This window comes from Carassius gibelio, chromosome B9 (assembly GCF_023724105.1).
Source record: "Carassius gibelio isolate Cgi1373 ecotype wild population from Czech Republic chromosome B9, carGib1.2-hapl.c, whole genome shotgun sequence".
NCBI classification, from domain to species: Eukaryota; Metazoa; Chordata; class Actinopteri; order Cypriniformes; family Cyprinidae; genus Carassius; species Carassius gibelio.
The window spans coordinates 28867802-28882945 of NC_068404.1; positions in this window are offsets into that span (position 1 = coordinate 28867802).

Sequence of the window (15144 nt, forward strand, 5' to 3'; positions counted from 1 at the left end):
GGAAACCCATCAAGACCTGGAGCTTTCTCAGATGATAAATCATGTACAGCTTTTGTCACTTCTTGAAAAGTAACTGGTAAATCAATAACCTCCTGTTGTTCAGGCGTCAACTTTTTAAGGCATGAAAATAATTCATCTCTACAATTAGAATCTGTGACATTATCGGCATATAAATCAGAGTAGAAATCAACAGCAATTCTTCTCATTTCATAAGAATCATAGGTAACAACACCATCATCTTTTTTTAAACCAACCATCAATTTTCCTTGATTATTCTTTCGTTCTAAATTGAAGAAGTATTTTGTAGGTCCATCAATGTCCTTCTTTTGGATAAAATGTGCCCTAACAAGGGCAGCTTTCACTTTATCATACAATAAATTATTCAACTGAAGCTTTTTCTCAGAAAGGGCAGTTTCCAATTGAAGTCCATTCCTCGCCATCATTTTTTCTTCTATGTCAGAAATCTCATTCTCCAAGTCTTGTATTCTGATCTTTAATGTCCTTTTTGAATAAGATGAATATTGCTGACAGAAAACTCTAATTTGCACTTTTCCAATGTCCCACCATTGTTTAATATCACCATAATTTCCTTTTTGCTTTCGCCATATTTCCCAAAACAATTTAAAATTCTCACAAAAAACATTATCTTGTAAAAGCTTATTATTAAAATACCAATACAAACTCCTTTTACTTTCTTTCAACATGACAAAGTCCATTGTTATCATTTTGTGATCTGAAATTATATTTGGAATAATATTAACATTACCCACTCGGTTTCTTGAATCGCGAGAAATATAAAAACGATCCAATCTAGCAGCATGAACTCTACCATCTGTGACTTTTACCCAAGTGTATTGTTTAAGCATTGGGTTTTTTATTCTCCAAATATCTTCAAGATTAAAATTTTTTACCATATTAGATAATACACAGGCTGATTTCTGGTGAGGTTCTTCAGCATTTCTATCTATATTAAAATTCAAGGTGCAGTTCCAGTCTCCTGCCATTATAATTATATCTCCTAAACTAAGAGTTTTTAAAACACGACCTAATTTCTCGAATAAAAGAACCCTTTCTGTTCCCCCATTAGGAGCATATATATTAACAAAAAGAAAATGAAAATTTTGTATTTCAACTCTTACTAAAAGTAGTCTTCCAGGTTCTATATCATATGTAGATACAATTTTTATTTTTAAAGTTGGATTAAAAAGAATCGCAACTCCTGCACTAACATTAGAGCCGTGACTTAAAACATATTCTCCCTTCCACCACAAACCCCATTCAGACTCGTTACTCACATTACTATGGGTTTCTTGAAGAAAACCTACTGCAATATTCTTAATATTAAAGTATTCTGAAACTAAAGCCTGCTTTTTCCTATCCCTCAAACCATTCACATTAAGAGAACCTATTTTGAGATACTCCATGAAAAAGAAAGAATAGAAAGAAAAGCAGGAAAGAAGAAAAAACACACACAAAAGCACGTATAAAGCCATACTGTCTATTTAGCTTTACCTCGAACTCTTCTTTCATTCACATTCTTTCTATCCTGTCTAATCGTTGTTATGTACTTCTTAAGCCTATAGCGTTTCTGTTGGGATAACACAGTATGATTGTACGTTTTACGTGCCCACACTACAGAAGCAACAAACTTTTCCTTATCAGGGAAGAAATCTCCTATCTCTACCCTTTTCCCTTTAGTCTCATCCAAGAAAGCATTTATCTGTTCCACAGAATACAAATCATCATCAGCTTTATAGAGATCTAACAGATCTGACAAGCTCTCATCATCCTTCATATCATCCTGACTCTGCATCATGACTTCAACATCCTCCTCCTCCTCCTCTATACTCGCGGACAGCTGCCCACTGACGTGTAAGCCTACATCACTATCTACGAACTTCTCTTTTACATGTGCAGTACCATTTACACTGCTACAACTCGGCTTTTCATTGTCAGCGTGCTTTAGGTTACTCACAACGCTCTCACTCACCTCCAATCCATTGTCTTTATTCGTCTCCGCCACAGCCACAGGACCCTCTTCCGAGCCTGATGTTTCCTCTCCTGTCTTCTGATTCACCTCCACATCTTTACACACCAATGTTTCTTCCGTCTCACTTGTCCTAGCTTGGTCCAAAATTTTCTTTTGAGGGCACGAGTCTCTTTTATGGCCGTATTCCCGGCACTCAAAACAGCGTAAACTCTCCGTACTTGCAAAAATCATGTACGAGCTATCACCATCTTTCACCCTAAACGATACATCCAATAATTTATCCGGAGAATTCAGAAACATGAACACGTGTCTCCTAAAAGATATTACATGTTTGAGCGCAAGATTTTTACATCCTAAAGAAACCGCTTTGACCTCACTTACAACTTTTCCGAATCTCGCAAGTTCTCTCACTATGACTTCGTTTTCAATGAACGGAGGGACGTTTGATATAATCACTTTTGTTGCTGGTGCAAACAGCGGAGTGACGGTAATAAAAATTTCTTTCACCCACAGACCATTTTCAATGACCTTATTAACCAACGATTCCGTTTTAAGAAACACAACTACGGCTTTATTCATTCTCGAAGCCGAAACTATATTTTCATAACCTATCTGCTCACCGACCGCCAACAGTACATCCTCAACTGTAGCGTTAGACTCTGGCACACACCTGAAACCATGACGCAGAGATAATGGCGTTCTTCCACCTGTGGACGCCATTCCTAGGCGGACCGTGCAAAAGCACGGCACGCTACTAAATTTAACCCAATATTAAATTTTACACACAGCTAAGTGTACAAAGCAAAAAGAAAAAAGAAAAAAGAAAAAACACATACAGAAAAAAGAAGATAGAAAACACGCACGACAGCAAACCGCTCTCAAACACAAACCCTTCCCAACATCCACTCCAACAGGGGGAGAGAGAGAGAGAGAGATGGAAAAACAGCGAATACATCACACAGCATTCTGGAATCGTTTAGATGCAACCCATTTTACTTATAATATCTATCTATCTATCTATCTATCTATCTATCTATCTATCTATCTATCTATCTATCTATCTATCTATCTATCTATCTATCTATCTATCTATCCTTCTACCCATCTATCTATCCATCCATCCATCCACCCATCTATTCATCCTTCTATCAATCCACCCATCTATCCATCTATCTATCATCCAGTCATCTCTCGATCCATCCTTCTATCCATCCACCCATCTATCCATCCTTCTATCATCTATCTATCCACCCACTCATCTATCCATCCTTCTATCCTTCTATCCATCCATCCATCCTTCTATCCATCCACCCATCTATCCATCCTTCTATCTATCCATCCACTCATCTATTCATTTATCCATCCTTCTATCCATCTATCCCTCCAACCACTCATCTATCCATCCTTCTATCCTTCTATCCATCTATCCCTCCAACCACTCATCTATCCATCCTTCTATCCTTCTATCCATCTATCCCTCCACCCATTCATCTATCCATCTATCCATCCTTCTATCCATCCACCCATCTATCCATCCTTCTATCCATCCACCCACCCATCCATCCATCCATCCATCCATCCATCCATCCATCTATCTATCTATCTATCTATCTATCTATCTATCTATCTATCTATCTATCTATCTATCTATCTATCTATCCATCCATCCATCCATCCATCCATCCATCCATCCATCCATCCATCCATCCATCCATCCATCCATCCATCCATCCATCCATCTATCTATCTATCTATCTATCTATCTATCTATCTATCCCTGAGCTCTTCTATCTAAAGGCTCTGATGTGATCTCAGACACAGAGATCAAAGAGTGTGTCTGAAACCCTTGCCTTGGGTCAGAAAAGGGCTCCACCCCAGACCTGGCCACACTCTCTCACTCAGCATGTTCTCTGGACTCGAGCACAGTCAGCCACTCACCAGAAACAACTGAAGGAGCTTCAGCAGAGTTTGTGAGCAGGACTTGAGTGGTTGTTTTTCAAATGTGAAGGTCAGCAAACAATGGCACAGCAGTTTTTGGAGTTGAATATTAACTTGCTTCAAACAGATGCCACAAATACGTTACAGTGTATTTGTGGCCTATTTTACATGTTAAATCAAATAGTAAACTAAAAGACCTTATTATAACATCTCACCAAATAAACATTTCATTCTAAACAAATGAAAAACTGATTATTTCAAGCATGCACTTTAGGTTTTCTCTGTTTTTTTTTGTGTGTGTAAATATATGCATCTATGTACAATTATAATATCGCAAACATAACCACTAGACTGTGTGTCTACATTGCAACTTGTTCACATATCACAAATAAAAGCTGCTTTGAAATATGTATTGTGAAAAATCTATACAAATACACCTGTACATAATGTGCTCAATGCACATAAACTGAAATAATAAGATTATGCAATTGCAAAAGCAACAATTCATTCAAATTGGTCTTAAAAATAAGCATGGCTTTAAATTTAATTCTCACTTGGGTATCACAGAAAGCTGAGAATTAAGCTGCAACCAGTTCATTGTCTCCTGCCAATGATAACAATGTAACGACTTCACATTTTCTCTAAAAATAATGTAAAACTAAGGACAAAATGAGAAGCCTGCACGACGACAGCATGATTAATGTGACCTTGATAACTGTGTGCTTCGGTAAACGTCTCAAATGAGACGCAACAGCAACACTTTAAATTAAGAATATGAGGTAAATGCTCTTTTCATCCGTAATCCTCAACTCATTTGCATTTTAATTCTCGTGGCTTTCCTCAGCCTGGAAGCCAAATCCTGTTCTGTACTGAATGAGGCCTGTGTTTTCAGATTCAAGCAGCCTCTTCACACGCACATTTCACTGACAATGATGTCTGCTATCACTTTCACAGGATAAAATCACAAATCCAATCACTTCATCATCGCACTTATGGTGTCAAATAGACCTTAATTGGAACTAAATGGATTTCATGAATTATTAGAATGAAGCCTTGACTGCTTAATTGGGCAATCTCTTAAATGCTTTATGTAAAATCATTAAAAAGTCAAACTTTTAAAGACTCGCTTGAAATATTAATCTTGACAAATGTTCAGTACAACGGCTTAGGGCTGAACAATGTTGCTAAAATAAAATAAAATAAAATAAAATCCTTATTTTATTTTATTTTATTTTATTTTATTTAATTGGCACCAAAATAAGTACAATAAATAAAACTTAAAATCATAAATAACATTTGTGATCTGCCTTTTTTAACCATGGCTCAATTCTTCAACTTTTACCTCATTTGCAAGGTTAACAGGGTTTGTTTCTTTGTTTTATTTTATTTTATGCAATATAATGTATAATAATGTGTAAATGTGGTTTGTCGCCCTTTATGAACCAGTGATTTCTTGTGGTGTAGTTTTGACACAATATGTATTGAATATATACCTATATTTACATATAGATGAGTTTGCAGATATGGAGTAAAAAACACATAATTTTATATGAAATAAGGTGAATAATGTGAAATATTATTTTACGATAATGGACAGCTGTCTAGTGACTGGCAGAATAAAGCTTTGAATCAACTGAATCAATTCGCAAAATGATTCACTTTTTCGAATCGCTCAGAACTGCTCAAACACTCATAAAAGACCTTTCACAAACCAATTACAAATGTTTACTGAAAGTGTAATCTACTAAATGCAATTAACGAATCATTTAATATCATTAAATATGTGTCTGTGTGCTATTTTATTAATTTGCAGGGCTTGTTTTCTGTGTTTTATAAGTGAATCAGGCCAATAACTAGTGCGCCCACAACTCTTCCTTTCTATTATACAAATGTGTTATTAAAATGTCTACAAATCGATGAAGCTGAGTCAAGATTAGGTAAATAACACAGAGACAATGGGTTCACAAACATCGCTGAAAACCACTGCAATTTCAAAAAAGGTTTGACGTCACAAAGACTCGTTTACTGAAACCACGTGACTCTGAATCAACGGTTCGAAACAAATGATTCGCAAAGGTTTCGAATCTTCCGAGGCGCCCTTCCACGCATTTTCTGCTTTATTTAATTTTTTTAATTCCATATTTTAGCATGAAGACAATGAAGATGTGTGAAGAACCATCAAAACACAAAGCTAGGGTTGCGTTTAGCCTATTTCTGTCACTTTTGTTATGATCATTTTTTTCTCTTCAATTGAAAGGCCTTCATGGTGGTCACTTTGAACTCTAACTGGATTACCGTCATCTCTCGAGACGTGTCGGGAGGAGGCATCAGTTCAGTTATATAGCTGGCCTTTCATTTTAAGGGCCGTCCACTAAACACCCTCTCAGCGATGCCACAGCGCTTGAGCATCCACTGCTTTACTTCTGAATAAGCAAACGGCAGGATTGTGTTTGTGCGTGAGGGGGCGAGAGACTGACAGCCCGGAGGCTGTAGCAGTGTGACACAGAGACAGGAGGGTGTAGATGGTGATGTGGTCAGATGTAGCTGCTGGTAACACACACACGCTGAAGTGCACTGCAGAATAGAAACCAAAATACATGTAGATGCCAAGGCACATAACGTGAGTAGCATCTGTGAGGCGTCTTTACGTTAGGATTGTATGTTTTGTATCTTGTGTTTTTGGATAATCAAAATACATATTAAGTATATGTGTATATAAAAATGTATCTATACATACAGTATGTATATAAACATTTTGGTGGAGGGATTAAGTTATGGCTACTTGAAAAAATTGTTTGTTGAAAAAAATAGATGCAACAACAACAACAAAAAACTGGATAAACACAAACACTAAACTTATTTACAAAAATCAGATATATATGTAATATTTCATAACATATAGCCTAGTTTGATATATAAATCGGGTGTTCGTCAAGGATTGCGTGCGGTTGGAGATTCCCGTGTTTACAGCTCTGTAAAATAACCATATAAACATATTAAAATTACAAACACAATATCACATTTTAAATTACATGTACTTCCATTTCTGAAAAGAAAGAAGGAATGTAGCCCTAGCAATTGATGTCATATCCACCGTACATTAAAAAACAACAACAAAAACCCCAAAAATATTTGCTTTCAAGATTGAAAAAAATAAATAAATAACGTTGAAGCCAGAAGTGAATCCATATTTGTCACTTATATATATACTTACAAAAGCCAAAGATACATTTAAGGCATCATATATGATGAGATTTCAAGTTTTCCTTTCTCTTTGGAGTGTTACAGGCACAGATAAGATCCCTAAAGCTGAAGAGACTGAAGTCTCAAATCCAAAGAGATATTCTTTATCAAAGTTAAGACCCGTCCACTAAAACACCTCGTTTAAACACACCTCACATGTGGGAAGATTTGCATAACACCGCCCCAATGTTCATGCATGTAGAAGCCTGTAGCTGAGTTTTATTTAAACAATGTTCCAGAACAGTACAATAGAAATATCTGAGTTTGTGCTGCTTGTTTTACGCAGGACTGTTTCCTGAACCTGGGAGAGTACAAGGCCATCTGTGCACAAAGACTGTTTCTATAAAGTGAGCCAATTCTAACTTTACAAGGAAAGCGCTTCTGACTCTAGCTTGTACGTTTTCATTTTTAAAGAATTTGCCACTGACTATTCATACGTGAGTTTTGAATAGTCAACGTGTTTCAGAAAGGTGGGACATAGAGGAGAAACAATAACAGTATGTGGAAAATAATGTTCTTTTTAACCTCAAACCACATTGCAATGCACCAAATACACAAAATAATGTTATTTTTTTATCCTTAAACCGCATTCCACCAAATACACAAAATAATGTTCTTTTTAACCTGAAACCGCATTGCATTGCACCAAATAATGTTATTTTTTACCCTTAAAGTGAAGTGAAGTGACATTCAGCCAAGTATGGTGACCCATACTCAGAATTTGTGCTCTGCATTTAACCCATCTGAAATGCGCGCGCGCGCACACACACACACACACACACACACACACACACACACACACACACACACACACACACACACACACACACACACACACACACACACACACACACACACACACACACACACACCCGGAGCAGTGGGCAGCCATTTATGCTGCGGAGCAGTTGGGGGTTCAATGCCTTGCTCAAGGACACCTAAGTCATGGTATTGAAGGTGGAGAGAGAGCAGTTCATGCACTACCCCCACCCACAATTCCGTCCGGCCCGAGACTAGAACCCACAACCCTTCGATTGGGAGTCCAACCCTCTAACCATTAGGCCACGACTTCCCCACTTAAACTGCATTGCATTGCACCAAATACACAAAATAATGTTATTTTTTACCCTTTAACCGCATTGCATTAGTCCAAATACACAAAATAATGTTATTTTTTACCCTTAAACCGCATTGCATTGCACCAAATACACAAAATAATGTTATTTTTAATCTTAAACCGGCATTGCACCAAATACACAAAATAATGTTATTTTTAATCTTAAACCGCATTGCATTGCACCAAATACACAAAATAATGTTATTTTTAATCTTAAACCGCATTGCACCAAATACACAAAATAATGTTATTTTTTACCCTTTAACCGCATTGCATTAGTCCAAATACACAAATTAATGTTATTTTTAACCTTAAACCGCATTGCATTGCACCAAATACACAAAATAATGTTATTTTTAATCTTAAACCGCATTGCACCAAATACACAAAATAATGTTATTTTTTACCCTTTAACCGCATTGCATTAGTCCAAATACACAAATTAATGTTATTTTTAACCTTAAACCGCATTGCACCAAATACACAAAATAATGTTATTTTTTACCCTTTAACCGCATTGCATTAGTCCAAATACACAAATTAATGTTATTTTTAACCTTAAACCGCATTGCATTGCACCAAATACACAAAATAATGTTATTTTTAATCTTAAACCGCATTGCACCAAATACACAAAATAATGTTATTTTTAATCTTAAACCGCATTGCACCAAATACACAAAATAATGTTATTTTTAATCTTAAACCGCATTGCACCAAATACACAAAATAATGTTATTTTTAATCTTAAACCGCATTGCACCAAATACACAAAATAATGTTATTTTTTACCCTTTAACCGCATTGCATTAGTCCAAATACACAAATTAATGTTATTTTTAACCTTAAACCGCATTGCATTGCACCAAATACACAAAATAATGTTATTTTTAATCTTAAACCGGCATTGCACCAAATACACAAAATAATGTTATTTTTAATCTTAAACCGCATTGCACCAAATACACAAAATAATGTTATTTTTAATCTTAAACCGGCATTGCACCAAATACACAAAATAATGTTATTTTTAATCTTAAACCGCATTGCACCAAATACACAAAATAATGTTATTTTTAATCTTAAACCGCATTGCACCAAATACACAAAATAATGTTATTTTTTACCCTTTAACCGCATTGCATTAGTCCAAATACACAAATTAATGTTATTTTTAACCTTAAACCGCATTGCATTGCACCAAATACACAAAATAATGTTATTTTTAATCTTAAACCGCATTGCACCAAATACACAAAATAATGTTATTTTTTACCCTTTAACCGCATTGCATTAGTCCAAATACACAAAATAATGTTATTTTTTACCCTTAAACCGCATTGCATTGCACCAAATACACAAAATAATGTTATTTTTAATCTTAAACCGGCATTGCACCAAATACACAAAATAATGTTATTTTTAATCTTAAACCGGCATTGCACCAAATACACAAAATAATGTTATTTTTAATCTTAAACCGGCATTGCACCAAATACACAAAATAATGTTATTTTTAATCTTAAACCGCATTGCACCAAATACACAAAATAATGTTATTTTTTACCCTTTAACCGCATTGCATTAGTCCAAATACACAAATTAATGTTATTTTTAACCTTAAACCGCATTGCATTGCACCAAATACACAAAATAATGTTATTTTTAATCTTAAACCGCATTGCACCAAATACACAAAATAATGTTATTTTTAATCTTAAACCGCATTGCACCAAATACACAAAATAATGTTATTTTTAATCTTAAACCGCATTGCATTGCACCAAATACACAAAATAATGTTATTTTTAATCTTAAACCGCATTGCATTAGTCCAAATACACAAATTAATGTTATTTTTAACCTTAAACCGCATTGCACCAAATACACAAAATAATGTTATTTTTTACCCTTTAACCGCATTGCATTAGTCCAAATACACAAATTAATGTTATTTTTAACCTTAAACCGCATTGCATTGCACCAAATACACAAAATAATGTTATTTTTAATCTTAAACCGCATTGCACCAAATACACAAAATAATGTTATTTTTAATCTTAAACCGCATTGCACCAAATACACAAAATAATGTTATTTTTAATCTTAAACCGCATTGCACCAAATACACAAAATAATGTTATTTTTAATCTTAAACCGCATTGCACCAAATACACAAAATAATGTTATTTTTTACCCTTTAACCGCATTGCATTAGTCCAAATACACAAATTAATGTTATTTTTAACCTTAAACCGCATTGCATTGCACCAAATACACAAAATAATGTTATTTTTTACCCTTTAACCGCATTGCATTAGTCCAAATACACAAAATAATGTTATTTTTTACCCTTAAACCGCATTGCATTGCACCAAATACACAAAATAATGTTATTTTTAATCTTAAACCGGCATTGCACCAAATACACAAAATAATGTTATTTTTAATCTTAAACCGCATTGCACCAAATACACAAAATAATGTTATTTTTAATCTTAAACCGCATTGCACCAAATACACAAAATAATGTTATTTTTAATCTTAAACCGCATTGCACCAAATACACAAAATAATGTTATTTTTTACCCTTTAACCGCATTGCATTAGTCCAAATACACAAATTAATGTTATTTTTAACCTTAAACCGCATTGCATTGCACCAAATACACAAAATAATGTTATTTTTAATCTTAAACCGCATTGCACCAAATACACAAAATAATGTTATTTTTTACCCTTTAACCGCATTGCATTAGTCCAAATACACAAAATAATGTTATTTTTTACCCTTAAACCGCATTGCATTGCACCAAATACACAAAATAATGTTATTTTTTACCCTTAAACCGCATTGCATTGCACCAAATACACAAAATAGTTATTTTTTACCCTTAAACCGCATTGCATTGCACCAAATACACAAAATAGTTATTTTTTACCCTTAAACCGCATTGCATTGCACCAAATACACAAAATAATGTTATTTTTAGCAACATCAAATGACCTCTTTAAAATAGCTTTTTGCATGTAATATATGTCCAGAATGAAAGTTCATTCATAATGAAAAATATCACAATAAAGTAATCCAACAGTGTATGTTACACTGCTTTGAAACTCTGTGTATTGAGGAAAGTACTACAGTTAAACCTAATTTGACTCAACTGATGCATGTTTACAGTATAAACAGAATAGATCCAGTTAACGTTTGTGTGCATTTAACATCTTGCATACTGAGATAAGTGGATTAGAAAGCAATTTAAATCAAAAATTGCTAGTAAATTCATAAAAAAATAAAATAAATGCAAACAAAGCGATCAAAAGTCAGAGTTCTCAATATAAACTAATTTCTGCAAAGACCAAAAGATCTGAATTGATATTATCGACAGCCATTTAATTCTATGCTATGCAACTATGACTCGTTTGTGAGTTTCGTTTCATCTAGAGAAGTTTAGGAGATATCTGATGTATTCTCTGGTGAAGAAAGATATCAAACAAGATGTAAAATAAAAAAAATGTGGGACGGAAAGTTATGTAAGTCTGTCTTGTGTGCTTTGCCTTTTCATCTGTGAATTAAAAGTGAAATTTGGACGTACCTGTCACAAGGCAGTAGCTTCAAGAACACATTACCTTACAAAGCAGGCGGATGTAGCGCTGAATGGAAGAGAAAGTGGATTGAAGTTAAAACCATTTCACTGTTTCAAACTCCAGATATGAATTATATATATTCACACGGCATATTTCTGCTCATATCAGATGAAACGTAGAAGGAACACGGCTGTGTGTATATGAGAACCACACACGAGGAGCCTCTCAGCATGAAAACATCAGCGCTATAGATCCAGATCATCTGAAAAACAACCTGGCAATGTCTGTTCTGAGATGAAAAATTGCCCAATTAAGAATGAAGCAGCTTCTGTTTGTTCCCTGAGAAACATCACGGAGGAGATCTCTGTTTTTCCTCGACAGCAGAGAGATGGAGAGCAGACGGAGAGATGTTTCTCAGATGTTTCTCCTGATAAAAACACTCACTTTACCTCTGATGAAGCTTTAGAAGAGACCTATTGTCTCAATATACAAGTTTATTATATAGGTAACTAAAACTAAAATCAGAAAAGGCATTTTAGAACTTATAATAATAATAATAATAATAAATAAATAAATAAATAAATAAATAAAAAATAAATAATAATAATTTATATATATATATATATATATATATATGTATATATATATATATATATTAGGGGTGTAATGATACGCGTATTCGTATTGAACCGTTCGGTACGACGCTTTCGGTTCGGTACGCGGTACGCATTATGTATACCGAACGGTTCGTTGGAGTAATTAATTATATTTGAAAAAAAAAAAAAAGAGAGAGAGAAATATAATGATATGCGTTCAACAAGGTAGCCCAATAGCCCAAACAACGTAACAGGCAACGCCCCTGACACTCCCGAAGAAGAAAAAAACACCATCTTATATGTTTATGTTAGGCTACTCAGCAGGCGCTCGCTCACTCAGTACACGCTGAAGGCTCGTTGCAAAATAGCCAATGCGTTTAACAGACTAGAAATGAGAAGATCCTCCAATAACCAACAGGTCTGGTGTTTGGGTGCACTTTGGATTCCCTTTAAGCTATTATGGTGATGGCAAGAAAAAAACACCAGCGGGAATATCTGGGATATATGCGTCAGTACTATCTGGGAAAAGACGAAAAAAAGGAGAAACATGCACGCAGCAAACTATCCCTGCAGCATTTAGAAACTATAGCTTACAGGGAATCCAACCCAAACACCAGACCTGTTGGTTATTTTAGGATCTTATATTTCTGGTCTGTTTAATGCATTAGACATTTTGCAACGAGCCTTCAGCGCGTGCTGAGTGAGCGAGCGCCTTAGGGGCCGTTCACATATCGTGCCTAAAAACGCGTGGAAAACGCTAAGCGCGTCTTTCTCCTCCTTTCCAAAGCGCTCAGGCAGAAGCGCTCATGAGGCGTCTGTCTTTGCTAAGCAACAATGACGTGCTCTCTCCATGAGACGCGGAAATTTCAGCGAAGGATAAATGGATTTGCAGCTCTAAAAATCGCTTGCAGTAGCTCTGCTACTAAATTTATTTCAAAATTGCAATCCATATACAACTATGATCAGCTGATCCTTCATCTTGGCTGAGCTCTCAACGTTGTTACGGGAAAGGATGAAGCTGATTGGTTGGTTCTTGTCACATGACCCGCGGTGCGCTTGCGGCATTCTGAAAAGTTGAGATGTTTTTACATTTTGCTGTATCTAAAACGTATCGAACCGAACCGAACCGTGACATCAGTGTATCGTATCGAACCGAACCGTGAATTTTGTGAACCGTTACACCCCTAATATATATATATATATAAAAAAACTCTCTTATAATAACCTAGAACACTGTCTAAGACTTGATGGTTGCTCTGTCAGTTCTTCGTCATCAGTTATGAACCTAGGTGTGCTACTTGATCGCAATCTTTCCTTAGAAAGCCACGTTTCTAGCATTTGTAAAACTGCATTTTTCCATCTCAAAAATTTATCTAAATTACGGCCTATGCTCTCAACTACTACTACAGCTAGTCCAAAATGCAGCAGCAAGAGTTCTTACTAGAACCAGGAAGTATGACAATATTAGCCCGGTCCTGTCCACACTGCACTGGCTCCCTATCAAACATCGTATAGATTTTAAAATATTGCTTATTACTTATAAAGCCCTGAATGGTTTAGCACCTCAGTATTTGAATGAGCTCCTTTTACGCTACGTCCGCTACGTTCTCAAAACTCAGGCAATTTGATAATACCTAGAATATCAAAATCAACTGCGGGCGGCAGATCCTTTTCCTATTTGGCGCCTAAACTCTGGAATAACCTACCTAACATTGTTCGGGAGGCAGACACACTCTTGCAGTTTAAATCTAGATTAAAGACCCATCTCTTTAACCTGGCTTACACATAACATACTAATATGCTTTTAATATCCAAATCCGTTAAAGGATTTTTAGACTGCATTAATTAGGTCAACCGGAACCGGAAACACTTCACATAACACCCTATGTACTTTCTACATCATTAGAAGAATGGCATCTACGCTAATATTAGTCTGTTTCTCTCTTGTTCCGAGGTCACCGTAGCCACCAGATCCAGTCTGTATCCAGATCAGAGGGTCACTGCAGTCACCCGGATCCAGTACGTATCCAGACCAGATGGTGGATCAGCACCTAGAAAGGACCTCTACTGCCCTGAAAGACAGCGGAGACCAGGACAACTAGACCCCAGATACAGATCCCCTGTAAAGACCTTGTCTCAGAGGAGCACCAGGACAAGACCACAAGAAACAGATGATTCTTCTGCACAATCTGACTTTGCTGCAGCCTGGAATTGAACTACTGGTTTCGTCTGGTCAGAGGAGAACTGACCCCCCAACTGAGCCTGGTTTCTCCCAAGGTTTTTTTCTCCATTCTGTCACCGATGGAGTTTCGGTTCCTTGCCGCTGTCGCCTCTGGCTTGCTTAGTTGGGGTCACTTCATCTACAGCGACATCACTGACTTGATTGCAAATAAATGCACAGACACTATTTAAACTGAACAGAGATGACATAACTGAATTCAATGATGAACTGCCTTTAACTATCATTTTGCATTATTGACACACTGTTTTCCTAATGAATGTTGTTCAGTTGCTTTGACGCAATGTATTTTGTTTAAAGCACTATATAAATAAAGGTGATTGATTGATTGATTGATATATATATATATATATATATATATATATATATATATATATATATATATAATTAAATTATAATTTATTTAGCTGGAACTTTTCTCATTTTGGTTTAG